General features: G+C 43.0%; 1 protein-coding gene across 1 annotated transcript in view; it reads right to left on the bottom strand.

Moving 5' to 3' along the window:
• Positions 1-26,535, bottom strand: part of WNK2 (WNK lysine deficient protein kinase 2) — a 203,770-nt gene extending 177,235 nt beyond the window's left edge. The window contains exon 1 of the mRNA XM_025197119.1: positions 26,481-26,535. The gene's annotated coding sequence lies outside the window, so the exon portion shown is untranslated. The remainder of the gene's footprint in view (positions 1-26,480) is intronic.
• Between the last annotated feature and the right edge of the window lie 6 nt (positions 26,536-26,541).

The following is a 26,541-nucleotide window of genomic DNA, read 5'->3' as shown; positions in this document are numbered from 1 at the left end:
TGGTCCAGGCCACAGGCGACGACCTGGTGAGGGACTCCCGGTCCTCGACCACCAGGGCGATAGCAATCATCGCTTGCTGGAATTCACCACCCAGCACAGGGTGTCAAGGGCCTCCAGCAAGGCAGTAGCCCTTGACTTCAAGAGGGCCAACTTCAATGAGTTGAGGAGATTGGTAGGAGAGGCACTGGGGTCCTGAAGGGTAGAGGAACTGGGTGCCCAAGATGAGTGGTTGTTCCTTAAGGAGACGATACTCAAAGCCCAAGGGGTGACAATCCCAATGAAAAGCAAAGGGGGCAAGAGTGCCCAAAAGCCCCCCTAACTCACCAAGGGCATTCGGGAATGCCCAATTGCCAAAAAGGAGGCGTACACCCAGTGGAAGGGAGGGGCTATCACTGAAGAGGAACATACCTCCACCGCTCGGGTCTGTAGGGGGGCTGTTAGGAAAGCTGAGGCAGATACGGAACTAGGGCTAGCATCAAGCATCAAGGACAACAAAAAGTCCTTTTTTAAATACATAGGGAGTTTGAAGAAGGCACAGGATAATATGGGGCCCCTGCAGAATATGCTTGGCAATCTGGTGGTTGCACCAAAGGAGAAAGCAGACCTCTTTAACTATTTCTTTGCCTCCATTTTCTTGTGCAGGGACCGGGACTCCCCTACCGAGATTCAAGATGGACTCAGGAGAAACTCCGCCAGGCCTAGGGTCATGGGGGACTGAGTTAGGGAACTTCTAGAGGGGCTGGACATGTTCAAATGCAGCACTCACACAGGTCCAGATGCTCTCTACCCCAGGGTGTTGAGAATTGGCAGGGGTTATCATGGGGTCCCTGGCACAGCTTTACAAGCACTCGTGGTGCTCTGGCCAGGTGCCAGATGACTGGAAGAAGGCCAATGTGGTCCCCATCTTCAAAAGAGGGAGGAGGGAGGACCAGGGCAACTATAGGCCCGTTAGTCTTACTTTGATCTTGGGGAAGCTCTTTGAGAAGATTATCAAGGAGCACATCTGTGATGGGCCAGCAGCAGGGATGACGGTCAAGGGCAGCCAGCATGGTTTCATTAGGGGCAGGTCCTATCAGACCAACATAATTGCCTTCTATGATCAGGTCACAAAATCATTGGACGCAAGTGTCACGGTGGATGTAGTCTTTCTGGACTTCAGGAAGGCCTTTGACACTGTCTCCCACCCCATTCTCATTAAAAAGCTAGGTGACTGTGACATTGATGCCTACACAGTCAGATGGATTGCAAATTGGCTGAGGGGTCGTATTCGGAGAGTGATGGTGGACAGGTCATATTCAACCTGGAGGGAAGTGGGCAGTGGAGTCCCCCAGGGCTCTGTCCTTGGACCTGCACTGTTCAATTTCTTTATTAGGGACTTGGACAACGGTGTGAAAAGCAGCCTGTTTAAATTCACAGATGACACCAAGATTTGGGGTGAGGTGGGCACACTAGAAGGGAAGGACAGATTACAGCGGGACCTGGACAAGTTACAGGGGTGGGCAAATGTGTATAGGATGGGATTCAGTACTGAAAAGTGCAGGGTGTTGCACTTAGGCACTAGGAACCAGCAGCATACCTATAGGCTGGGGAACTCCCTTCTCGAAAGCATGGTAGCAGGAAGAGATCTTGGAGTCATTATTGACTTCAAGATGAACATGAGCCAACAATGCAAGGACACAGTCAGTAGGGCTAACCATACCTTGTCGTGCATCCACAGATGCATCACAAACAGGGCCAAGGAGGTGATCCTCCCCCTCAATGCACAGGCTGCAGCTGGAGTACTGCATCCAGTTCTGGGCACCGCATTTCAGGAGGGATGTGGACAGCACTGAGGGTCCAAAGGAGGGCCACTTGCATGATCCGGGGACAGCAGGGCAGACCTTACAAGGAAAGGGTATGGAACCTTAACCTGTTCAGCCTTCACAAGAGAAGGCTGAGGGGGGACCTGGTGGCCGTCTATAAACTTTCTAGGGGGACCAGTGGGGATTGGGAGAGAACTTATTCCCCCCGAGCGCCTCCCGCAGTTACAAGGAATAATGGCCATAAGTTGTTAGAGAGTAGGTTTAGACTAGACATTAGAAGGCACTACTTCAGTCAGGGCGGCTAGGATCTGGAACCAACTTCCAAGGGAGGAGGTGCTAGCTTCTACCTTGGGGGTCTTTAAGAGGAGGCTTGACATTTACCTAGCTGGGGTCATTTCAGCCCAGTTCTCTCTCCTGCCCAGGGCAGGGGATCAGACTAGAAGATCTACAAGGTCCCTTCTGACCCCATATCTATGAATCTATGATTCAGGACAGCTAGTCAAATCACCAAATCAAATCACTGACACCCCCCCCCCCCCCCCCCCTCATCCAAGTTGGTTGAATCCAAATCCAAACCAAATACTAGCTGCTTCGCACAAGCCTAGTAGACAGCCCCTCCACTGCCAATTTTTGTACTGTCCCATGCACGTGTGATCCTCCCCTTCCCATCTGCACCCCCCACGGCCCAGACTCACCATCAGCAACCCACACTGTACTGCATGACCCCACTCTCTGGTGAAGGCAGTAAGCAGCAGCCAGAGGCAAGAGGGGGAGCCTAGACTCCAGCTGCACTAGGGTGAAAATCCACAGGCTACAACTTAACCCCTCAGAGGCCTCCAGTTGGAAAGCTCTGCTCTAAGATGACATGCAAATCTGAGCTGCCTGAGTTAACGCTACACAGAGCACAGAAGATTGTTTGCCTTGTGCACTGTAATAAGATCTACAGGCCTCAGGCACAGAGCCTCTTTTGCCCCAAGGAGATTACAGCATGGAAAGAAAGAAAAAAAAACCATAGAAGAAAAACAAACAAGCAGGGTAATAACAAAGTGTTTCACTCTGCCTTGACATTGGACCACCATGACTGGAAATTCCCTGAAAGTCTCACAACAAGCAGTTTCTGTTGTTTGTTTGGTTGTTTTAATTTTCATACTGCTCAAATTTGACCAGGCATGCTATGTGAACACACTCTCCATAATTTGGTAATTTTTGAACATAGCAGGAAGTACAGAGGTAGGAAAAGTAAAATGAAAATGAACCGACTCAAAAAAACCAATCTGATTTGGAGAGAGTGGGACACTTCTCATCCGACTTTAAACAAATGCAAATTCATATACTCATTGACTAAATAAAATACATTCTGATTATTTCAGTAAGCTGAGGTGAGCCAAGTCCTGCTTTCCCTCTATAATGACAAGCTCTGGAAGAGAAATGTATTTTCTCAGACCCATTTCCACCCCACCCCGCCGAGCAGAGACAAATCCCCACACCAATGCTGTACACATTCAGGTTGTACTTCAACTGCCTTAAATGTCCCATGATTTTCACTGCAGCCCTTGCCACAGTATGTGCATGTTTTAGTCAGAAAAAATATACACTGCACTAAGATTCAATTCTGGTATTTTCTCCCCCTCCTTTACCCATTTACATTTAATTAAAAAAAAATATTTTTCTAACCCTCTAGTTCAACTTCATTTGGCTGCAAAAGTATGAACAACTTTCTATTTTTATTATTTACCCCCAAAATATCTGAACCGATTATTCTCCCTTCCGCTTCGTTCAAGTTAAGATTCTTTGTCATATTGAATGTAACACTTGAATGTTTGTAATAGTTGCCCATTAGCCAGTTTAGGAAGAAGACAAGATTTATCTTCTTATCTAGGCCATTGTTTTGGTCTACATGCAGAAGGTCCTGACTTTGCTCAAAGTCTTAACTCTTGAATTTTATTTTTAGAGGCCATTAACAAAGTTAACCTAAAAATGACCCTTAAGCAAACATCCCACATTCCGAGAAATCAAACCTAGGAGCCTTTTAAAAGACTGGAAATTAAAGTCAATTCAGTGATATGGAAATTCCTCAAAGTAATTAAATGGTCAACAAAAGAAACCAATTACCAAGCAAAAGAATCTGTTAAGAAAGATCCGAGTCCAAATTTGGGAGTAGTGACAGGTTTGGGTAGGAGGGGCCCAAGACGGCAACTCACTCAATAAAAACTGTAACTTACTGTTCCAATTTGGAGGTAACCTCACTTGCAGAACAACGAAGGAAGAATCACAAGTGTAGGCCGGATCAGACTGATCACCTGAACCACCCTCTCCGTGAACACGAATCTCTTAGTTCACGCTGAAGCTGCGGAGCACCTGAAAGGGACTGAAGGAAGGGGACTTAGTCCTATCAGTATTGAGGCCAACCCATTAAATTGTACTACTGAGGAATGAAACCATATTTAGGTGTTTGGCTTCTCGGAATTCTAGGATTGTAAGTATATTATGAAAATAATAGTATCGATTCAAATTTAACTTTGAGTTGTAATTGTAATTGTTTTAAGGAGCATTGTTTCTGATATATGTAATTATTTTGTTCTTAATGTTTGTGGTATTTCTTAAAGCTAATCAGTATTATATGTGGAGCAAAGAATTTTAAAATAAAATTGTGTTGTATGAATTAAGTGTGTAATCATTGTGAAATCGTGCAATCAACTAACTACTCCCCCAGCCAGTGCATCAAACGAATCAGTAAGTTGTGTGGGATTTTCTCTATTCCATAGCCCACTAGAGACATTCTTAAGAAAAGAACTTGAGGGATATGCTGAAAAAGTTTGATGCTCCTTACACTTGTCAGATACTGTGGCAACGCGAGGCAAAACATGCAACCCCCTCCCCCACCCACCACCTCAAAATGCTCAAGGAACTACAACCCCAGATATTAGCACTGATACAAATTAATTTTTCTAGGCCTACAAAAGGGGGGAAAAACCCCTATCAGTGTACATAATCAGCTCTGAAAAGCAATTAATCAATCATTCTTCAACTGATTTATGTCTCCAAAATAGGAAATTTCATTGCTACTTACAAGTTACAATAAGGATGAACAATCTTTGAGAAGGGAACACATTCAGAACGTAAACTTGCAGCATGCTACAAGCTTTGTCGTAGAGATGCTTCAAGGAGCACTGTTTTTTCCTGCTTTTCTTCTTTTATTCAAAGAAAGATCATTATCACACACATTCAAACAGGGGCAACATAAGAATTCACACATGAAACTAAGCAAATTTTAATACTATTGATGCTGTGTTACCTAGAGAAAGAGTTATATAGTTACAATAGCTTCTATTATGTCAGCTATTCAGTTTAATGTTGCAAGTCTATAAACCTATCAGAAGTATTAATAAAGCATACAACATTCATTCTAAAGTGACACTGGTAATTTTTCCAGGAATTAAAACAACAAGTATTTGAATTGCACCTTGCCTAAGAGAGACACTTTGTCCTTCCTATACAGATGTATTTATTGCAATTCTTTCAAAAAAATTCTAATGGACTCTAGTGCCAGATGTATTCATCTAAAAATAAGCCAGGAAGGTTCATTGCTGAAGTAGCAACTGTGACTATGACCATAAATGGCAGGAAAACAAGGGAAAGAAAAGCTGAACCAGAGCCACCATTCACTACTCACCTTATTGCAAAGGCATCACTCACCCCACCCTATGGGGCCTGATGCAGGTGCGGCAGCTGGGGTTAACAGAGCCACACCTGCCCTTTGACCAAGGGGGCTCCATGCTCTGGATTTAAGTGGCAGGCCCCATCGCCACTTACTCCACTCTCAAATTACCACCATCAACTCCATGGGCCATGGGACAAGGCTCTGTGGGCTACAAGTCTGACACCATTGACCTTGTGTAGATGTTTAAAAATGTCAGTCATTTGCTGAACATAACACCAGAGAAATGAAACCACGCAGTACATTTGTTATGCTTTTAAACACTTTTTTTTTTTTTTTTTTTTTTAAGCAGAACACTAGTATTCTATATTCATCTGTGAACAGCAAGTAGCAAGCACTCTGCTTGTATTTTTTGGACATGAACAAAATTAAACAAACTGATCAGTTTAACCCCCTAAAGCTGTAAGGTTTTTTTGTTTTGTTTTTATAGCATAGTCCAACTCACAGCCCATACGCAGTTAACGTGAGGGCCAAAGGCTCCTAATTTTGTAAGAGTTATATGTAGCACTGACATCATTCTGCACCTCCATTTTATTTGGTTTGTGCATTTGAAAATGCTGCTAGCATGGTTATTTTCAGTATTTTTCTTGTATAACTACTTAGTTACCCCTCTTATTTTTGTAGGTCTTTTATGCAATTTAGAAAATGACTAAAATTTCAAATCAACAAGAGTACTTTAAAATACACAAACCACATGATGTACACCCCCAATCGCATTCCTCCACATGCCATTTACGGACAAAGAATTTTAAACTATATCACACTAAGTACATCATATTATTATTTCTAATGCAGATCAGTTTGGTGAACGCAAAATTTTATCCACAAACAAATGCTAATGTAGAAGAATATCCTTAAAACAGAGGACTAAATGCAAGATTTGGGTTCAAGTCCCATCTCTAGTAATGACATGCTATCCAGCACTGTGTCATTGCTAAGTAATAAGTACTGCTACCTACTTTATTCATATTGGGCAATCAGATGTCTAGACTTTGAAATTTCTGCTTAAGACACCCCACCTTGTCCCTTTATATACATATAACACAGAATTATATTTTCTCATAAAAATTAAGCGAAAGGTTTAAATTTTTTTTCTATGCGACTTGCTTAAAGAAAATAAGTTGTTGAAACGGTCATATCTTCTGCTATAAACACACACGCACACACGTACGTACATGTGCGTGTTTTTACAGCAGAAGATATGACTGTTTCAACAACATATTTTCTTTAAGCAAGTCGCATAGAAAAAAATTTAAACTTTTCGCTTAATTTTTATGAGAAAAATATAATACTTGGAATACAGGAAGTAAAATTGGTTTATATAAATTAAAAGGCATTTTCAGCATGTATACTGCTGAATAATGAATTGCAACATCAGATGCTTCCAGTAATGAAGCATAAAGACAGCAGTCAGCAGACCACAGGCATTACAATGTTCTTTACTTAATGCAACCCAACAATCATTGGATAACAAGATGCAACAAAGTACCAATTTCACCTCAGGCTGCCAAATTACACTTAGTTTTCCTCTAATTCCCTACAAATTTCAGGTTAACTGTTATATCACAGGTCTTAAAAAAATGCTAAGAGGATTGACAAAGACTGAAATGGTGTTATTTACAAAGTAGCGCTACAAATTTGGTGAAACAGCCAGATTTAACTGCCAACTGACTCCACCAAAGACGGGTCGGGGAAGATAGTGCTTCTGATCTGAAGCAGTTTTAAGTTACTGATACATGCCAATTCAGGGCTGTTCTTAAAAATATTTAATTTGAATTGCCTCATGAATTCTTGGCCACATCTTATAAATAAAAACACAGTCTCCTTTCAGTTTTAGATTGTAAAAACCCAACTTCTCCATTCACCCAGCAAAGTCAGAGAAAAATTGTATTCCAAGTTCTGGTTTATCTCTAGTCTAACCTGCAGATCGCTGTTGGCACATGACAGTTTTTTTTAAATGGACTAAAAGCAAGATCAAAGATGGCAGCCCATAGATTAAAAGCCTCATTTACCAAATTGACCAGCTAATGGAGAATTATTTTACTTGGGTCTGCTGTGTCTAAATCAGAATCTGTGCAGTGTCTTAACTAGAGTTATTTGTACAGACAATAAATATTCTTAACTTCATGCCCTTTCATTTGTTCAGTATATTATATTAGAGACTTGTATTATTTGCATGCATGCTTACACACACACACCCCTCTTATTCAAGTTCGCGCTGTTTTTGGCTGTGCCTGGGGCTGGCTCAGATCAGATGTAGATGAGAGGTTCTGTATCATGATAAGCTTTGCACACGACTCTAGGCTTAAACACTGTAATAAATTCACTGAGAAATGTTTCAACAGTTACTTCTGTATACACCATAAGAGATACAGGCTTGGAAAAGTTTCAAAGAGGAATTATTTCAGATGGAGGAGATGCGTGCAGCTGCTGTGGGTACCCACCGCCTAACTCCAACAGTTCAAAATCTCATGAAGCCATGTATCTCCAATCAGAGGGGCAGAAGTTGTCTTTGGATAGGTGGGGCAGGTGACAGGAAGCATCCCCTCCCCATCTCATCACTAGGACTCTGGCTCCCGAGCCTGATGTGATCCCGACTGGGGCTGAAGGTCTTCATGCTGGTAGCAATGGGGGCTCCCTGGTTCTCCACCACCAGGATGCTGACCCTCCAGACCTCAACCCTCTACTTCTCTGTTCCCCACTCACTAAAGCAGAGAACTAAGCTAAACAACCCAGCACCAGTGACAGTAGGCCCCCCAATTACTGGAGCAGTCAGGACCAGGGAGTGGGACCTGCTGAATGTCCCCCCACTCCCTCCATTCCCCCACCCCATGGGAAGAAGAGGAGAAAAAGGATTGCACTGTGGGATTTTGGAGGACCCGAGTCTCCTGTCACCATATAAATGTAACACTAACTGAAACACTCAAAATAGTACTTCTTGAAATAAGATACTATATTAGAGTACTTCAGTTGCTTTTGAAATATTTGCACAGCTGGCCCCTTGAAATATTTCAATTGTTACTTCTGATCACACCCCAAAGTGCACTGCTTTGGGGGCAAGGGTTTTTTGTTGTTTACTTAAAATCACAATTGTAGCTTCTTAGCAGTGCTCCTGTGGTCTAAAGCACCACCATATTACCCACCAACACCAAGGCCTTTTACAAAAGATTTATGGAGAATCTGGTCCTTACTAGATAGAGAAACTTTTTAGAAGACTGGAATATTGCAAGATGTTTCTTATTTAATTGACAAGAAGAATGACAGAAGCTAGACGTTTCTTTTTATTATAGGAAGAGACTTACTAGAAGGGGGAAAAACCCTCACAAATGAGTAAACTGACAAACACGAAGTTGTTCTGGAGGTTGGGGGAGAGAGCACTCATAACTATCTTCGTAAGATTACTGGAGCTTTATTTATTTATTTTTTTGCACATATTATTACAGCAGTTCCCAGGTGGGGGGGGGGGGGTTCGGAGGCCCCTCCACCTCCCTGTTGTGGGGCCTCAGACCCCCCTGAGCAAGTTTCAGGGGTCCACCCAGCCTGGCATGGGGAAGAGCCACTTCAGCTCCCTGGGGTTGAGGCAAGTCTTAAGGAACAGACAGGGGCAGGAACAGGCCCACCACCAGGCCCCACAGCCTCCATCTTGCAGACAGCGCTTTGGGTGGGCAGGCAGGGCTCCACACTACTGCTGCTCAGGTGAGTGGGGCCCCAGGGTGCACTCCCTGCCACCGAGCAATGCCCACTGCACCTGGGGCCATGAGGGCAAGGCTGGGGAGCTGGGGCAGTTGTTGTGGCACAAGTACACCATGAAGTGTTTATAGTATGCCGGGGGTTCCTTCAGGAAAAGGTTGAGAACCCTTGTGCTATTGGATAGCCTGGTGAATATCTGGGTCATTTGAAATCAAAGACATTCACTGAAAGAAGTATTTTAAGAAAGTCCATTAAAGATTATATGAAGAAGTGTTCATTTTTAATGAAGCCTCCATGCCAATGTATTATTCAGTTCTTGCATTATTTATAAGTCACCATGTAATCCTCCCCTAGTTTGTAACAAAACCAACTTGGCACCACCAAAGCCACACCTCTCTCTCAGCCTGCCTGCACAAGTATGTGCTCTACCTTCTTCAGGATTGCATCTTTGTATCTCAGATTAGTAGAGACAATGTTCCCCAAGGTGGTCCAGTTAGGGAGAAAACTTTCCTCCTTCAAAAATTTGGATTTGGCAAATTTTGCATCAGCTTCCATCTACAGTAAGGAGTAGGTGTTCCCATTCCTCCCCACTCCCATCCCCCGCAACAAGGTCTTTCCTATTGGATGTATTCCAAAATGCTTTTTTAAGTAACTTTTTCAGAATAAGCTGGAGTAAGGATGAATGTGGTTATATTACTTGGTTTAATGATAATAAATGCAGGCAGTTCCAGTCCTACACAGGGCTATGACTTCAATGGACAAAGTAAAGATGCATTTCACTTCATATTTAAGCGATTACAGGAATAGGGACCAAGATATATAGAAAAATTATTTCCTCTTAAATCAGCTGATCTCAGTCATGGTATGAAAGGTAGCTGAACACTGTAACCAGAATAGATTTCTTCACCAACTCTCTCTATGGAAGACGTGAATAAGAGTATACAAAAGTACTATAATAGGCAAAGATTTCCTACAATTTTACCTCTGAAGTTCATTCACCAGTGCAACAGCCCAACTGCTTCCACGATATACATGCAAAAGAATTCAACTTACGAAGTTTCAATTTGTTTCTTTAAAAAAGAAAAAATATCCAGGTCTCATTTAAGCAAATTGGTTATTGCAAGTTTGTCAGTCCCAAAATTCTTTTAGAGATATTCTGAAATTAAGTTTAACTCATAGATAAGCACATGACAACAGAATTCCTGTGGAATCAACCAGGCACATCCTACCCTCTCCTCTCCTTACAACTAAACAGAAAGGTCTGGTTACATTTTTAAATGTCATGGATCATTATTCGGCATGAGTTTGTAGTCTGTTTGTTCATAGTTAGAGTTTAAAAAAATAAAAGGCTTCAGTAGTGTGAAAGAGCAGTCACAACATGGAAGCTGTGGCACTGGTCTATAAAGGATAAGTGAGTAAAATTTCTATTAAGTTTTCTTTAGGGCCCTCCCCCCAAAAAAGTTTTGGGATAGAACCTATAAACTGGAGGGCTTTTACTGGAGACGGCAGAGAAAAGCATCCCAAATACTGAAGATACTTTATGGCAGCGCCCTCCTTTTACGAGAGCTTAGTGGTTGAAAGACTCACCAAGAACATGAGAGATACTTCAATATCATCCTTTGTCTAAGCCAGTGGTTCTCAAACTTTCTGGACTCAAGAAACCCCTCAGACTCAAGACACCCCTTGGAAAATGCCAAACCTGTTTTCACTCCATTTTTTACTACAGAAAAATACAGCAATTCTGCTGCTGCAAAACTCAGAAATCCTAGAACAGGTCAGAATGTGTGACAATTCCAATTTTAAATCTCTGGATTTATCTTGTGAATTGTATTTGCACACCTACTGTGGCATCCCACAGCACCCCTGAAAGGATGTCAAGGCATCCTGGCTGAGAAGTGCTAGCCTACAGGTAGGCTTGGCAAAATTAATTTTTTTAAAACAATTGACACATTATATCAATGTTTATTTTAAAGCATTTATTTAAATGTATTGATTTAAAATTTCAGAATTGCATGAAATTAGGGGCATGGGGGCCAGAAAATTTATTAAATGACAATTACAGGCAACCCCTGCTTAGTGCTCTTAACTGGTTCCTAAAAAAAAAAAAGAACATTAAGCGAAACAAGCGTTAAGCAAAACAGAAAGTATCTGACAACCCAAGATGGCAATGGCAATTGTTTTTAGTGACCCAAGTCAGATGGAACAACAGATGAGGGCTACAAGTCAGATGGCACAACACCTAATTTAACCAAGTCAGTTCTCCACTGGCTCTGACAAAAAAGGCCTGCTCTGGCACTAAGCAACTAGCTCTAGTTTGATCCAAGTTGCCGAGAAGGGCTGACGTAGAAAAGTCCAGATTGACAGTTTTGCAGTGAAGATGCATTGGGGTACATGGCATAGCTCAAAAGGCCATATCGGTTTAGAAAATTAATTTTAACCAAGAGGCTTGCTTCAGATAAGGAAATGAAGCCTGCTGTAAACTCCTGAAATGCAATAGAATTGGTACATTTCAGCTGCAAGTAAGCATTCTTCCATCTCTGCTGAAGAATTTGGGCACAGGAGGGGGGGACCCAAGGGAGAGAACATGTCCAACCCCTCCCCACTCCACCCTAATGCACCCCAAGCTTGTAAAGTTGTTACCAGTTCTTACAGGATCTTAAAAGTAGTTTTTAAAATAGTTTGTTTCATCCTCTGCTTCACTGCACTAATAAGTGTATGGCCTACAGCTCACATGCTATGATCATAAGCTATTGCTTTGACTTGCCAACATTTTTAAAACCCCACATTAGCCAAGAATGGTATAGATGATTATAACTGTTAAAAACTTGAAACAATAACACTCTATGGCTTGAGATAAGTAAGCATATACCATAAAAGTAAATGAATTCTAGTCTGTGTGTTTGAAGAGAAATGGGCAAAAAACATGCACACTGTTGCACACTACTTTTAAGTTACTTTGTTTACCATGAAGATAATATTTAACAGATATTAATCTTAATTCAATTAAAAGCCAGAGACAGTAAAAAAGTTATTCTAACTGAGAAAAAAAGCAAGTCTATTTTACCAACGCAACTTACTTTTTATCATGTACAATGCAATTTCCAAGACAAGAGAAGCACTGTTACGCAAGAGAAAAAAAGCCAGTTCAAATACACATCAAACGACAATTCCTCTTTATTCAGCAGTGAAGAGCAAGAACAATGAAAGCATTTGGAATCAATAGTTTTTACAAGTTCTAGATACTACCAAATACTCCAACAAGAAAGAGCAGTTCTGCAATAGTGTAGAGGTGCCAACCGACTCATAAGTCTTACACAGTTCTACTTTAATAGACAAAGTTGGTTCTACTCAGACAACCCCCATGTAGCTTTATTAGCTCAGCCAGCAGAACACGTCAACTCTAAAAATGTTACCATGATTAAAAGGTTCTAAAACAAATTAGAAAAAACAGTTCTAGAAGGTACTCAGATATGCAAAGATGCCATAATTGAGTCCCCAAGCATAAGCTAGAGAGCAAGAAATGTACTCCAGTTAAATTCATAGACGTAGGGACTGAAAAGAAAAAAAAAGCCTAGGCATTTCCCTAGTTTCAGTGTAAACAATGCTCATTACAAGGAACAGGCCATTAAGCTCTTAACACCTCACCAAGAGTGGTTACCTTGTACTGGAGGAGCTTTACATCTCCAGCAGCACCCCTGAAATTGGCCCTCATTAGTTTTACAGATTACACAGCTAGAGGGAGTAGAATTGGGTCAAAGTAGACAGCAGGGCTCAAACATGTTATGCACTTAACAGAACTGCATAAAAACTGCTGGTCTTTTACAGTGGAAGCAATAGGTAACAAACTGCGATTCACATGCTGTTATACAAGTACTTAATTTGCTTACTTATCTAGAAAGCAAGTAAGTGGGGTATACAGTACATCAGTTGCATAGATCAACTTCACCAAACCTCTCACAATTTTAATGGAAAATAAACTTTTGATTCTCTACATTCCTGAGAAGACAAACTAGATTGTTTCTTTAGTGCTCTCTCTCAAAGTGAAAGTAACTTGATGCTATCTGGCTAAAACAAATAAGTTTTAACTGTACTTGTCCTTACAGCATTACTTGAATAGTCAAGATGTAAAATGTACATTGACTAAGCAGTACTAGTTTAATCCAGCAAGCTTAATTTACAGTAAATTGGTTTTGTCATGCTACACCCATACTGGTATTTTATAAAGGATCATAGACATGCAGTACCTTTTTAAACTGGAAATTACATTTAGAAGAAAGTTATATTTAGAAGAATTGAAATGCATTTGAGAGATACTAATGAGAGTACTCAATAGAGGCACACCGATACATTGGTCCATATTGTATCAGCACCGATAAAAAGAAAGTTTACATTGTTGACAATCAACTTTTTTTGGCCGATAAATACCACATGCATGCATGCAGCCACAGCATGCATGCAGCCAGTCCAGCAACTTGGAGAGCAGCATTTGGCTGATAAGTCTGTTGTAGGGGAATGGGCGGGAGGAGGGCAGATTGAGGGCCCTGCAGTGAGGGAGGGAGGGAGTGGAGCAGGTGCAGGCAATGCCCAGCCAGCATAGGGTGGCAGATGGAGTTGTGAGCAGCTCATCCGAGAGGAGGCTCCTGCTGCTGCGAGCCATGGGGGCGGAGGAGGGGGGGAGGAGAAGATGTGCCCCCCAGGTCTCTGCACAGGGTAAAGGTGGGCTGCTGCTGCCGCCAGGCTCTCCCTCATGGGGAAGGGGTTGGGCCAGGGCTGTGCTTGGGGCAGGAGGCAGCAGAACTGGGAGGGGTGCTACAGGCCCCTGCAGCCCCACCTCCCAGCACTGCCACCGCCTGCCCCAAGCACAGCCCTAGCCCAACCCCCTCCCCACCAGGGAAAGCCTGGCACCAGCAGCAGCCCATCTTCGCCCTGCGCAGAGATCTGGGGGGCACATGGTTTGCAGCAGCAGGAGCCTCAATCAGTCCCTCTCCCACACCCCTTCCCCTACAACAGACTTACCAGCTGAATGCATCTCTCCAAGCTGTCAGCCTGTGTATCAGCAATCAGATCAGTATCGGCCAATACGGCTGGTTAATAAATTGGCCATCAGTATCAGCCCCCCCCAAAATCTCTAAATCGGTGCACACCTAATACCCAAACTACCTGCATTAGTAGCTGCCCAAATAAAGTAACCTTGCCATGTTAAGGCCATTAGTATCATAACAAGAAAAGGCAAAAATGCATCAAAAAACCAAACAGATAACAGAAAATCATGTGTCATATACACAGCTTGTTGGCTTTTTTATGTTTGAGATCTCTAGTGAAATCTACTAATGTTAAAATTAAGTAAAAGTAAGAACTGGCTCAAGTCAACCGTTTCCCCAACAAGTTAGTCTAGTTCCTTTCATAATATAAAATGATTAAGAAAAAGGTTAACAGAAGTATTAACTGTACAGCTGTTATCCAATTTAAGGTGCTGCAAGATAAGCAATGTCTAAAATACAGAAAGATTCTTTTTGGAACCTCCAATAAGATGCTGAGCTATATCTGGTATGGGTTTAGTTTATCTTACTGAAAAAGAAGAGATACCAAAGTTAATTTAATTTTGAGGGGGGAAAAAGTCATGAGAGACTTATTTAAGGATCAAATAGCTCAAATATGTGGAACTTTCCATTTAAAAACAAGTTTGGATGTGGATCAGACTGAGTTCACAGGGAAAGGACAAAAATGTTATTTGAGTCTCTCCCTCTCATCTATTTTCCCCAGAGTTCTTGAATAAGTGTTTTGTATCCCACTGTAGCAAACAACTAAAGAACACAGATGGGATTAGGTTTTAAATTACTCTCTCCTTGGTAGTTTAACCCATGACACGTGTATCCCCACAACAATGGCATTCAAACGAATTCCCCCATTATTCCTACTGAATAGCCAAGATGTAAAAATGTACATTTACTAAGCAGTACTAGTACAATCCAGCAAGCTTAATTCACAGTAAGTTGGTTGTCACTATACATCTACACTGGTGTTTTAAAAGGATTATAGACATGCAGCACCGTTTTAAAGTGGAAGTTACATTTAGAAGAAAGAGGGCACAATTCCACTGACTTCAGAGTTGCATTTATTTGCAGTTGCAAAGTAAATGCAATCTATAGTTTTTAGAACCAGATACAAACAACATACACAGGTATAAACAATGTAAAAATAATAAAAAAAGACTTGACACAAAAATAGTCCTATGCAAGTATAGAGTTACTCTGGGGGAAGGGTAAACAAACAAAACAAACAAACGAATGCAGAACCACATTAGCTGGTTCACAGTCATCCTGGGATAACCTATTTACATTGAGCAAACAGTTATTACATGTTACCCACCAAAGCAGCAAAGGCACTGTAATAGTGCCTATTCCAGCAACTAGTCCACCCCAGGATAACCATGATCTGTCTGCTCAAGAGTTCAGCGTCATTTACATCAATGTACAAAACCAAGTGTATATTACACCAGCATGAATGGGTCACATGTCCACTCCAAGTTCTAGTCCTGGTTAAGTTAGATCTCCCAGAAAAGCTACTTACTAGGGAAGCTGGCTGGCTGCTGAAAAAGTTGCCTAAGATGAACCCCAGGGGTTGGAATGGGAAGGGAAGTAACAAGGTACCCAAAAGTGGGAGCAGAAGAATGAGCAAGAATCCCCCAACAGATTTCCAGTGTCAAGGGGAAGATTCCATTATTACTTCTTCTAATGCATGTCTGAACTTCTTCCTAGGGGTGCACGGATAGAGTTTTGGGGGGCCAATACTGATAGCGGATTTTTAAGGAGGCATACCAGCCGATACAGATCCAATTTCCAATACAGCTTGGAGAGCTGGATGCAGCTGGTAAGTCTGTTTTGGTGGAAGGGGAGGGAAGGGGTGGGGGGCAGATCAACACCCATCACGATGAGGGAGGAAGTAGGGGTGGGGTAAGTGTTGCACAGCCAGAGTAGGGTGAGGGAGTGAGCAGCTTGTCCGGAGGGGGGGCGCAGCTCCTGCCACTGCACACACCCCAGGAAGGCACGGGGGGGCAGGGGGTGTGCCCCCCAGATCTGCACAGGGCAGGGCAGAGTAGGCTTCAGCTGCAGGCTGTGGGCAGGGGCCGCACCAGGCTCTTCCCAGTGGGGGGTGCTAGACCCTGCTACACTCGGGACAGGTAGCAGCAGCGTTGGGAGGGGGGTGCTATGGCAAAATTTGGGGTGGCTGCAGCCCCCTCCATAGGCTCCTCCCAGTGGCTGCCACCTGCCCCAAGTGCAGCCAGCTCCAGTTCCCCCTAGCCCCCCGCCAGGAAGAGCCTGGCACAGTCCCCGGCCCCAGCCTGCCCTGCCAGGGACTGCACCTACCCCAGCCCCACTCCCTCCCTCACCACAGGGGGCATTTATCTGCCCCCGCCCCGCTCCACAGCCCTTCCCTTTCCCCCTGCCCTTCCACCACAACAGACTTACCAGCTGCACACAGCTCTCTATGTTGCTGGGCTGTGCTCCTTGCTGCCTACATGCTGCACTGTGGCAGCACACACACGGGCATTTACCAGCCAAATTATTGGCCACATCAGGCCAATTTCCAATACGGTCAATTTTCTTTTATAAGTGCTGATTCAATATCAGACTGAAGCAGCGATGCACCTCAACTTCTTCCATAATGCAGACAAAGCAAAGCACACCGAAAACAGGAGGAAAGCACTGCAGTCCCTTCCAAGCCTCATGCTTTCCAAGTTAACCCCTTTTTCCCTTTGATTTAAAATGCTACTGTTCCCAGTTAAGATTCAGAACAGCTTATACAATAAGAGAATAGAATAACTTGTAAAACAGAAAAACAAAACGGCTTAAAAGGCAACTAGAGCATCAGCATAAAAGAGAACTCCCCCTAAGCAATGTTCCAGTCTAGCTTCATTTGCTAAATGCCTGCCAAAACAGAAAGCTTTTACAGCACTTCCAAAAACAATCCCAGGCTCAGGCTCTGGCAGGCCTCAAGAGGGAGAGAGCTTCAGAGCTCAAAGGCAACTGCAGGGAATGACCTTCCACAGGTTTCTGCCAAACAGACTTGTTGCAGGAGCCCTCAGCTGACTTTATGATTTGAGATGGGGCATAAAGATCCATTAAGTACATAGGTCCCAGACTATTCAGGGCATTGGTGATGCATAGGGGTGCACGCAGGTGCATGTGCACCCCCTGAGATTGGCCGTGCCCCCATTGAGAGAAGCGCCGGCAGCACTTCCGGGTTTGCCGCTGGACAACCCAGCTGCAGGCTGCTACAGCAGGGGGAGGCGTGTGCCAGGCTCACAGCCAGCCCAGCACAGTAGGCAGGTACATAAAAGGTTTCTTTGGGTGGAGGGGATAAGGAAGGTGGAAGGGGAGGGTGAGATCAAGACCTCCCACACTGCAGGAGGGAGTGGAGTAGGGGCAGGGGCAAATCATTCACCCAGCTGCCAAGCTGAGGCTGGCCCTGCTTCAGCTCCAGGCCCTGCTGGGCAATGCAGGGCTGAGGCCAGACTGGGGAGGCAGCCAGGGCCAGTGCAGGGCTGGGGACAGTGGATACTGGTGCCCAGCAATGACACCTGGCACAGAGGAAGGGGCAGCTGCACAGGTGCAACAGCCCCCGAGACTGATCCCTACCCAGTGCCAGCCCCAGCCTCCTTCCTTCCCTCTGCCCCCATGGTCCTTTGCCCTCCCCCTGCAGATTTTCACGTGGGGGGTGGGGGGGCACACGCACGCAGGGATGCATGCTCAGCCCCCTCCGCCCAAAAAAAAAATTCTCTCTCTGCCTCTGCCCCCCCAGTTGGCAAATCACCCGCTGTTGCCCCCCCTTAGTATTAGGAGGCACCAGCTGCCCATGATTTAGGGCCTTTTAAGTCAAAACCAGCACCTTGAATTTTGACCAGAAAGCTGTTGGGAACCAGTGCAGACCCTGGAGCATTGGAGCTGTGTTCCTAGTGACTCACCACTGTCACATACTGAACTTGCTGCAATTTCCCGACAGTCTTCAAAAGGCAGCCTGATGTAGAGCACATTGCAATAGTTTAGCTTTGAGGTTACAAAGACATAGATGATAGCAGCCAGATCTGAATCTGAAAAAGGGCCACAACCTTCTCAACCAGATGGAGTTGGTAAAAGGTGCTCCTGCTCCTATTCACTGCAATCACCTGAGGCTCCAGGTCCATCCGAAGATTCAAAGCTGCCAATCAACAAGGGAAAACTGAACTCAATGATCAGTGCCCCATTTCCCCCTCCCCTCACCACTCTCACACCTTTGTCTTGTCTGGATTCATTTCAAATTTAACTGCTGTAGAAAGTAAGGCTCAGCAAAATCACATATTCCACGTGCCTAAAGCCACTTCCCACAGGCAAACAGTTGTAGGAGAAGAGAATTCTCAATTAACCCAAGAAACCTAAATCACCTTTTATAGCTTTAGCACCTCAAACTCCGTGCAAGCCTTTAACATTTGTTAGACCCCATTAACCAATTATAGCTTGGAGCCCTAACAATTATTTGGGGTTGGCAGAGTGGGTCCTTTCCCACTAATAAACACCTTAATGCATGATACTGTCCACATCCACTGCCAAAATTTACATGAGTAGGGGCATGGAAGTCTTCCCTAGAGAAATTAGGAAGGCTCATCTATTTATATGGCCTCTGATTATGTACTGTCTGGGCACCCCAAAATCTACTACCAATTCATTTTCACAACACCACTTAAGTACGGAAGTGCTACTATTTTTAGCAATAGGAAACTGAAGTACAGACAAGCAAAGTGACTTACCCCAAGGTCACAATGCAGAGCTAGGTTTTAGTTCCCTGACCACTAGATCAGCTCCCTTTTCCTCCACTGCACAGGAGCCTCTTAAAACTCAAGATAAGGCCTGATAAGCCTTTTCTGGTTAGCAAGAGAGTGACAAGTCAAAAGTTAGATCTTATAGAAATAGTTGAGGATAGATGGTTCACTGCTTGGGGGCCCAGAGAAGCAACCAGGAAGGGATTCATTGCTTCCCATAGGGCTGAGTTGGGCAGCAGCCATGGCAAGTTCTACCTCTAGCTGTACTGATCTCTAAGCTCTGTTGTAGAGATTTCTTCCAGTCCCTGAAAAGATCTTGGCCATTAACAAAACACATGAAGGGAAATCACACTTTTAAACCAAATGCCTCACATAGGTAATTTCTACTCCAAGCAGTAACATGGCCTGTAATTATCATCACTGAGCTGGTTACTGAGTTAGGTCAATTTTGTTACACCCTCACCAGTCCTCGACAATGAATTTAGGCTTATTGTGATTTGCAAACTTAATAAGATTATTTACATAATGTCAGACAGACCAAGCCTTGGCAGCTATACTTCAGGCCTGAATATTTTTCTGTCAGCCTTGGAAGAGAGTGAGCAAAGGGGACGCAATTTGTTTCAAACAAAATACTTTCACCCATTTTCCTTTCACTAGACTAGATCTTGGATATATCCATTATGTACCGCTTAATAGGATAAAAGTCTATAGTCTGTTGTTAAAAATAAACCTTTATTCTAGTGAAAAAGAAAATAAAAAGTAAATATCTGAAGTTTGTTTCTGCTTGATATGGTTTGGGTTTTTATTTGACAAAAGATTAAATTGAAGCTAATTTATTTGCATTTTAAATACCACATTCCTTACACTATTTTCAGCATCACTAACAGTAACAACAGCAATTACATGCTATACTTACAGAGTTCCCTCCCCACACACACACACACACACACCTTAAAAGTGAATAAAAGCTTTGCCAATTACCTTTTCCAAAATGAAGTTCTATCAATCAACAACATACTGATGTCCCCATTTCAAGAGTTGTCTTATCTTGAAGTTTAGATAAAAGTTGTCTGGTTGAAAGTTAATATTGAATTACCTTTTAATTTACATTTTCTCCTCCAAAATAGTCTTCAATACATACCAGGAATAACAGAAAAAAATCCTTCTGCTATTCAGGACACAGTCACCTTACCATTAATAAGCTGCTTAGTTATTGGTTATCTACAGCCTCCCTCTCCCCCACACATTCAACTGCCATCAGGTGAATTTTGTGCCCACCTAACAAGAATGAAAGCCAGGCCAATGCATCTGCAGGGCATCCTGCCTTCAGAGGATGCAACATATTTTTTGTGATGTAGTTGCTTGTTAGTGGAGATAGTCTGCAAAACCTTCAGTGATGCATAAACGAGTTAGATAACAAATTTCCAAGTTGCCTACTCACTGGGCTCCAATATGAAGAGTGCAGGATCACGGCCTTTTCACAATTAAAAAATCCCACCCTTAGGAGACTAGGAATTCTATGTTTCCTTTTCACAGTATAAGAATCTAGTATGTAGCGTTCAAGTGTGGTCCATTTAGAATCAAGCTAAATATTTCCTTCTATATACAGCTGCAACTTTCAGCTATCTTCCCCTCTCCCCATTCATTGCGAGAGACTACTGTTACCAAGTGGCAGTCCTTACATAGACAAATATTCTTTTTAAAATTTACAATTTTGGGAACTGAACTGTAAAGACAGAAACTAGGTTTAGAAACAAAAATTTAGCAAGCACAAATGGGCCCAGAGTTAATGTTTTTAAAAGACTCTTTTATCCAGCCTAATTTAAAATTCTTAAACCTAAATCTCATCTTGTAACTGTAGAGCATTAATACCACAATATTAAAATCAATTAGCTGTCAGCTAATCTGGAATGAATTTATGTAAGAAACTTATGAAAGACCAAGAAATATCCATAAATTAAATAAAAAAGCAATATTACTTGCTCTCACAATGTCTCAAGTACTGTTTTCAGTTCTTCATTTTTAAAGAACATTAATCTAAAAGACAAGACGATCTGTAGAGTGACCATATATACTACTTTGGCTGGGACAGTCCCAGATTCCATAGACCAGTCCCAGCTGGTTGGTCATAAGTCCCAGGCCAGAGTCCAGTGGGGAGAAAAAGCGGCATGGTGCACCAGGAAGGCAGGAAGGCAGGTACCACTGCTGCTATGCAGGAAGAAGGTGGGAGAATGTGTAGTCACCCTACCTAGGATGCCATATCCAAGATCCCTAAATTCCTTGCTCCCACACAGCAGCAGTAGTGCCTACCCACCTGCCTGGACGGCACATTATGCTGCTCTGCCTCCCTGCCAGAGTCCAACCCAGTACTTATGACCAACCAGCCAGAACTAACCTACAGAATCCAGGACTGCCCCAGTCAAACTGGGATGTAAGCAAGCACAACAGAAAGTTGCCACTGTAAGATGACATTGTTCTATAAAATGGTACCCAGCATGGGATCAACACTATACTTAAGGCCCTTCTACGCATGCAGATGAAGGTGCAATGGGTTCTAATGTGCAAGCCACACAATTGCATCACCTGCTGTGCCACAAATGCATGGCAAGAAGCAAGACTGTGGGATCACACATTCGATCCCATAGTATGTTATTGCCAGTGCAGGGGAAGCCCAATCCCAGGCTCCCTCTGCACTGGCAAAAAGCAAGCTCCAGCAGCCAGGAGCCCCCTCAGCTGCAGGTTACCCAATGCTCCCCCCAAGGCTAGGAGATGCAGCTGCTGTAGTCTCCCAGCCCCTGGAGTGTGTGAAACCCCCAGGACTGAGAGACTACAGAAACCATGATCTCCCAGTCCTGGGGGTTTCACAAACCTGGGGCCCAGAGTTGGCAGCTGATGGGGCTGAGACATCCCTCAGTTACAGGACTCCTAGCCACGGGGGAGCCCCTGCTACCTGTGCAAATTAAAGCTTAATAGCAACCAGCTCTAAAGTTAGTACACATTTTTTATGTCTAACTTTATAGCTGGTTGGAGCTTTTTATGATGTGACAGGCGCTTTGCAGTATAGCTGGTCTCAATGTAATTGTGCAATTAACCAGTTAATTGTGTGATACCTATAACATGTAGAGGGGGCTCAGACAGATCTCTCTGTTGGGTTGCAGGGTTTGGCAAGTGCAATCTTAAGTAAGCAATGGAATTTAGAATTAAGATTTGGAATAGGGAGGAATTGAGGAAGGTGAGTTGGAGGGGAGGAGTTAAATTCCAAAGCTATTTCAGGTAAAATTTAGGAGCCACCAATGTACAGCCAGAGCTCTACTGAGAATATTTGTTCCAGTGAACATTAAGAATATGCCATGCATTGTTGTCAGGATATTCAGTCTTCATGCACTCCAGACACACTAGTGGTAAACAAACATAACTAAGTAAAAAAAAGTAGATCACACACAGCCACCTTTGATATTGGACAACCACTGTAAAAAGGGGGTGCTTTAATAATGTTCATAAGCAGCCCCTCTTCTGGATCTTTTCAGGCAAAGAACACTTTCCATCTTTACTACGTTTGCATCAGGGGAGCTACAGACAAGAACCTCCAGCTATCAAGGTTCATAAGTAGAATCAAACAGGAAGTGAAAAGTAGGAGTGAGGCATTCTCATTGATGTAGTTTTGTACTTACAACTCCCCCTGGATTTTTCTACAGGTCCCTAAAGGGGAATTAGATGAAAATCTGAAGAGTCTGAAAGCCTGTGTCTAGCTAGCAAGAATGTTTACTCTACCACTGTTAGGTAGGCAAAACCCAGCTGCCTGACTCAACAAACAGAGACTCTAGTTAGGATGCATGCTACTTTGAAACATAGCTATTCTCCTTTCAGAAGTCAAAAAACCTAATTTTCTAGTTTGGATTTTACTAAAAAAAAAAAAATGTTCATATTTTAGCTTGACCAAACCAAAACCTAGCTCCAGCTAAACTTTTAATCTGAAGCCTAAAATATGATCAGATTCCAACTTTAACCACTCTCCTATGAAACAAAATCCTTCAAGACCAAAGCATTACATTTCTGGTAGGTCAAGGAAAAATCCATTTATTTCCCCAAATTTCTCAGACAAACTATATTTGGTGAACTTAAAACAATATACACAAGGCCTTTGTCCAGAGCAGGGCTGTCCCCAGGTGGCTGGGGTTAATGTGCAGCTCCCAGAATCCTACCTGAAAACCACTCCCCCCACGGTTCTGGCTGCTGCTGCATCCAGGTTCTGTAGACTCCCCCTTTCCCTCCTCACCTTCTGCTCAATGATCCTGCATCTGTGATATGGTGCAGCAAAGGAGCCAAGGTGGGGGCATCTACATACACAATTCAGGGAGAGGGAAGAGTCAAATATAAAGAGTCCTATTTGTTATATCTTTCAAAGGCAGAAGTTTCTCCTACTCTGTATTATATTCAATAAGCCTTCACTGAAAGCTAATCAAATTACATGCAGGAAAAGGTATTCCATTGCCTTTCATTCTCTGGGTCTCATATATACTTGTGATATGATCATACTTTAATAAAAAGCCTCCCACAATTTATTTAGTTTTGTTGACTGCATTCACTGTAGCCAAGACTGAATGAGAGCAACTGTTCAGCATGGAAAACTTCAATTACTCTTTGGGGGGAAAAAAAAAAAGATAAGTACATAGGTGTACGTGTCCCCTAAAAGGCTAGATAGGAAGGCAACATTTAAATGCAGCTATGCAACAAGGCCTTCTGATTACTTTCTGTGGTATAAAACTATCAAGGAAGCCATCTTACGGTTTCAACAGTAGGGTATTTGTGGTTTCCTACCAGGGATTTTTTTTCTTTTGTTTTTTCTTTTTTAACTTAGCTGAATTGAATGTTCTTACCCAGTAACACCTACAACTAGGTAGAGTAATTGACATGTACATGTAGAAACGTACAAAAACATTTAGATGCGCCAGCTTCAGACACAGATTACACTCCCATGCTTCCACAATAAGAACTCTCAATTAGATTGTATGAGTATAAAACAACTCAAATTCCACTGAACAATGCAAAGTCCACTTGCCTATGTGGCTGGCTATTTGTTTTTTTCAAAACGTGCTGAGAACATAGATCTGACATTGTAATAAAAAAAACCCCTGTGGTTGTCACTCAGCTACACTTTATTCACAAGACAGAAATGTTGGCTTTCAACAGAAAACTGAAAATGTAACCAAGTACAACCTCATGTTATCTGGCTTTCAACACTGCCTTCAAATTTGCACAACTAATTGACACTGACAGGAGTGGCAGACGCAAGTAATCTGATGAATTCTAACTGCTTTTCTTGTACTTGTCTGGTCAAAAATACTAGACTTTCCCCTCAAAAGTTAGAGAAGCTCTATGGAACTCTGTGGGAAATGGAGAAATAAACATTTAGTGGCAAAACCAGATTTGAAACTAGAGCTATATAATGAAAGTTAATGAGAAAATAATGATTACAGATAGTCCTTCCACAAGGAGACATTTTGAACTGTAGTTGAAAGGTTTTTAACCCTTTAACACCTTCACAGAAAACTGCATCATCATTTCCTAGACAAATGAAGCAGGAAGGTGGATAGAGGGAGAGGAAGTAGCATCAATGAATGTTATAGTATAGATTTCTGCACCCAATTATACATGTTTCTGGAGAGCTTGAATTGGAATTTGTAAGTTATCTTTCCATTTCCTGATGCAACCTTTTCAAGTCAGGATGTTCAATCCATTCAAGACACCCCCAGAAAAACCAAAATCAACTAGTAGTACAACTGAGAGAATTTTGACAGGAAAATTATTTCTACATCTCTGTGACCATTATGTTATGACATAACTTGCACAACACATTCAAGTCAAATTTGCTAAATAACTTTGGTTTTCCATAATATCCCAACATTAATTTACAGAAAAATCCCTTCCAGTTTTGGAGATACTCCTGCATTTCTCATACAGCAACATGCATAGTCCTAGGCTCTTCTCTCACCCGATTCTTTTTCTACCTAGCCTCCATGTTACAGTGTACCACAGTTCTCACTCAAAAGGCCTCTTACCTGCCCAGCCTGTATTGCTGGGCTCTTTATTTCACTGATTCCTATTAGACAAGGAAACATTCATGTGAAGACTGAGAAGCATTTCCTGCGTGTTTTTTTAAATCATTCTGGGATTACAATGAATTGCAACTACACTGTACAACCAAATCATCTGGGAGAACAACTAGGCTGTGCATCTGCTCATGTGCCAGTCACATGAGAATAAAGTTGTTTCGCAGTGTAAAACACACATGGATATTCAGCATCGATGTTTCCATTCATTGTTCACCAGCTGTGCTTGGATACCACTGCAACCCATGACACCAAGCTCCTGTATTCACTGGGAATTTTGGCTGCCCAGTAAATACAGGGTTTGTACCAGGGCTCATAACTTAAGATACAGTTGTGAACCCTCAGTTAATTCTATGAAACAGTAGAGATGAAGTGATAGTCTAGAAAAACTGATCAAAAGGGAAGGGAGGAAAAGAAAAAAAAAGGCACAAAAGCAGAGGTCTCATGAAAGTGAGCATTAAGAACCTAGGTGAACTTATGAAAGATGCCAAAACTTCACCAAAAAAGACCCATGTGTATAACCCATGCTGGAGAAGGTGCATCAATATCATGCCTGAGAAAAGATAAATTGTTGCAAGAACTTCATTTTCACATCCAGAAACTTACTACAGAGAGACATAAAAAGGAAGCCGAGGCTGAATTCTACAATCCAGGACTTCTCTTCTATACCAGCTACAGCACTTAGAGGTATGGGAAACGTTAGGTTTTACTTGATCATAAGGCTTTAGTTTCATTTGCTGAAACCACCAAACTCTGGACTTAACCAAAACACTTAATTATCAGGAAAAAAAAAATGAAGTCACATCCCATTAAAAAAAGTGCGCTCTGGCGTTCAACTCTGAGTGTTTGACAGCTTAAAAACCCTTTCAAAGCAGAGGCTTTCCAGTGGGGAGTGGGGGGAGGAAGAGAACAGAAATGACAGCAGGGCTTTGTTACTAGAAAGGTGTCCTGTGTGTAGCCTCTATTCTTCACCAGGAGTTTAAGTCCCCTAACGTAATTATTTTAAGTGTACGCCTGCTAGCTAGATGGCTTCTGACCCAAGGTACAGATGGGAGAAGCTTCAGCTTGGAGGAACTCAACACACCTGCCCCCAAGCCCCTGCCATCACCCCCACGCTCTCTCCCGCACTCAGCACCACCCAGCCCTTCTCAGCCAACAGCCCAGGTTGCCCATGCCACAGAGAGCAGCTTGGGCGCTCAAGCCCAATCCCCACAGGCTGGGGGAGTGCACAGACTGTGGCGGCGTGGGAGCCTGCGAGGATGCGGTGCTACCCTCAGCCAGGGGAGAATCCGCAATGAGGAGAGCAGGGTCCCTGGATGAGACGCAGGCACTTTGGCTGCCGGGGCCTCGGGGCCCATGCTTACCTGGAGCTCGCACCAGGCAACTTCCTCCCAGGTCTCTGTGTCCAGGCCCTTGTAGACCGTT

This window comes from Alligator sinensis, unplaced genomic scaffold, assembly GCF_000455745.1.
Source record: "Alligator sinensis unplaced genomic scaffold, ASM45574v1 scaffold391_1, whole genome shotgun sequence".
Classification (NCBI taxonomy): Eukaryota; Metazoa; Chordata; order Crocodylia; family Alligatoridae; genus Alligator; species Alligator sinensis.
This window is presented reverse-complemented; position numbering and strand designations above follow the sequence as displayed.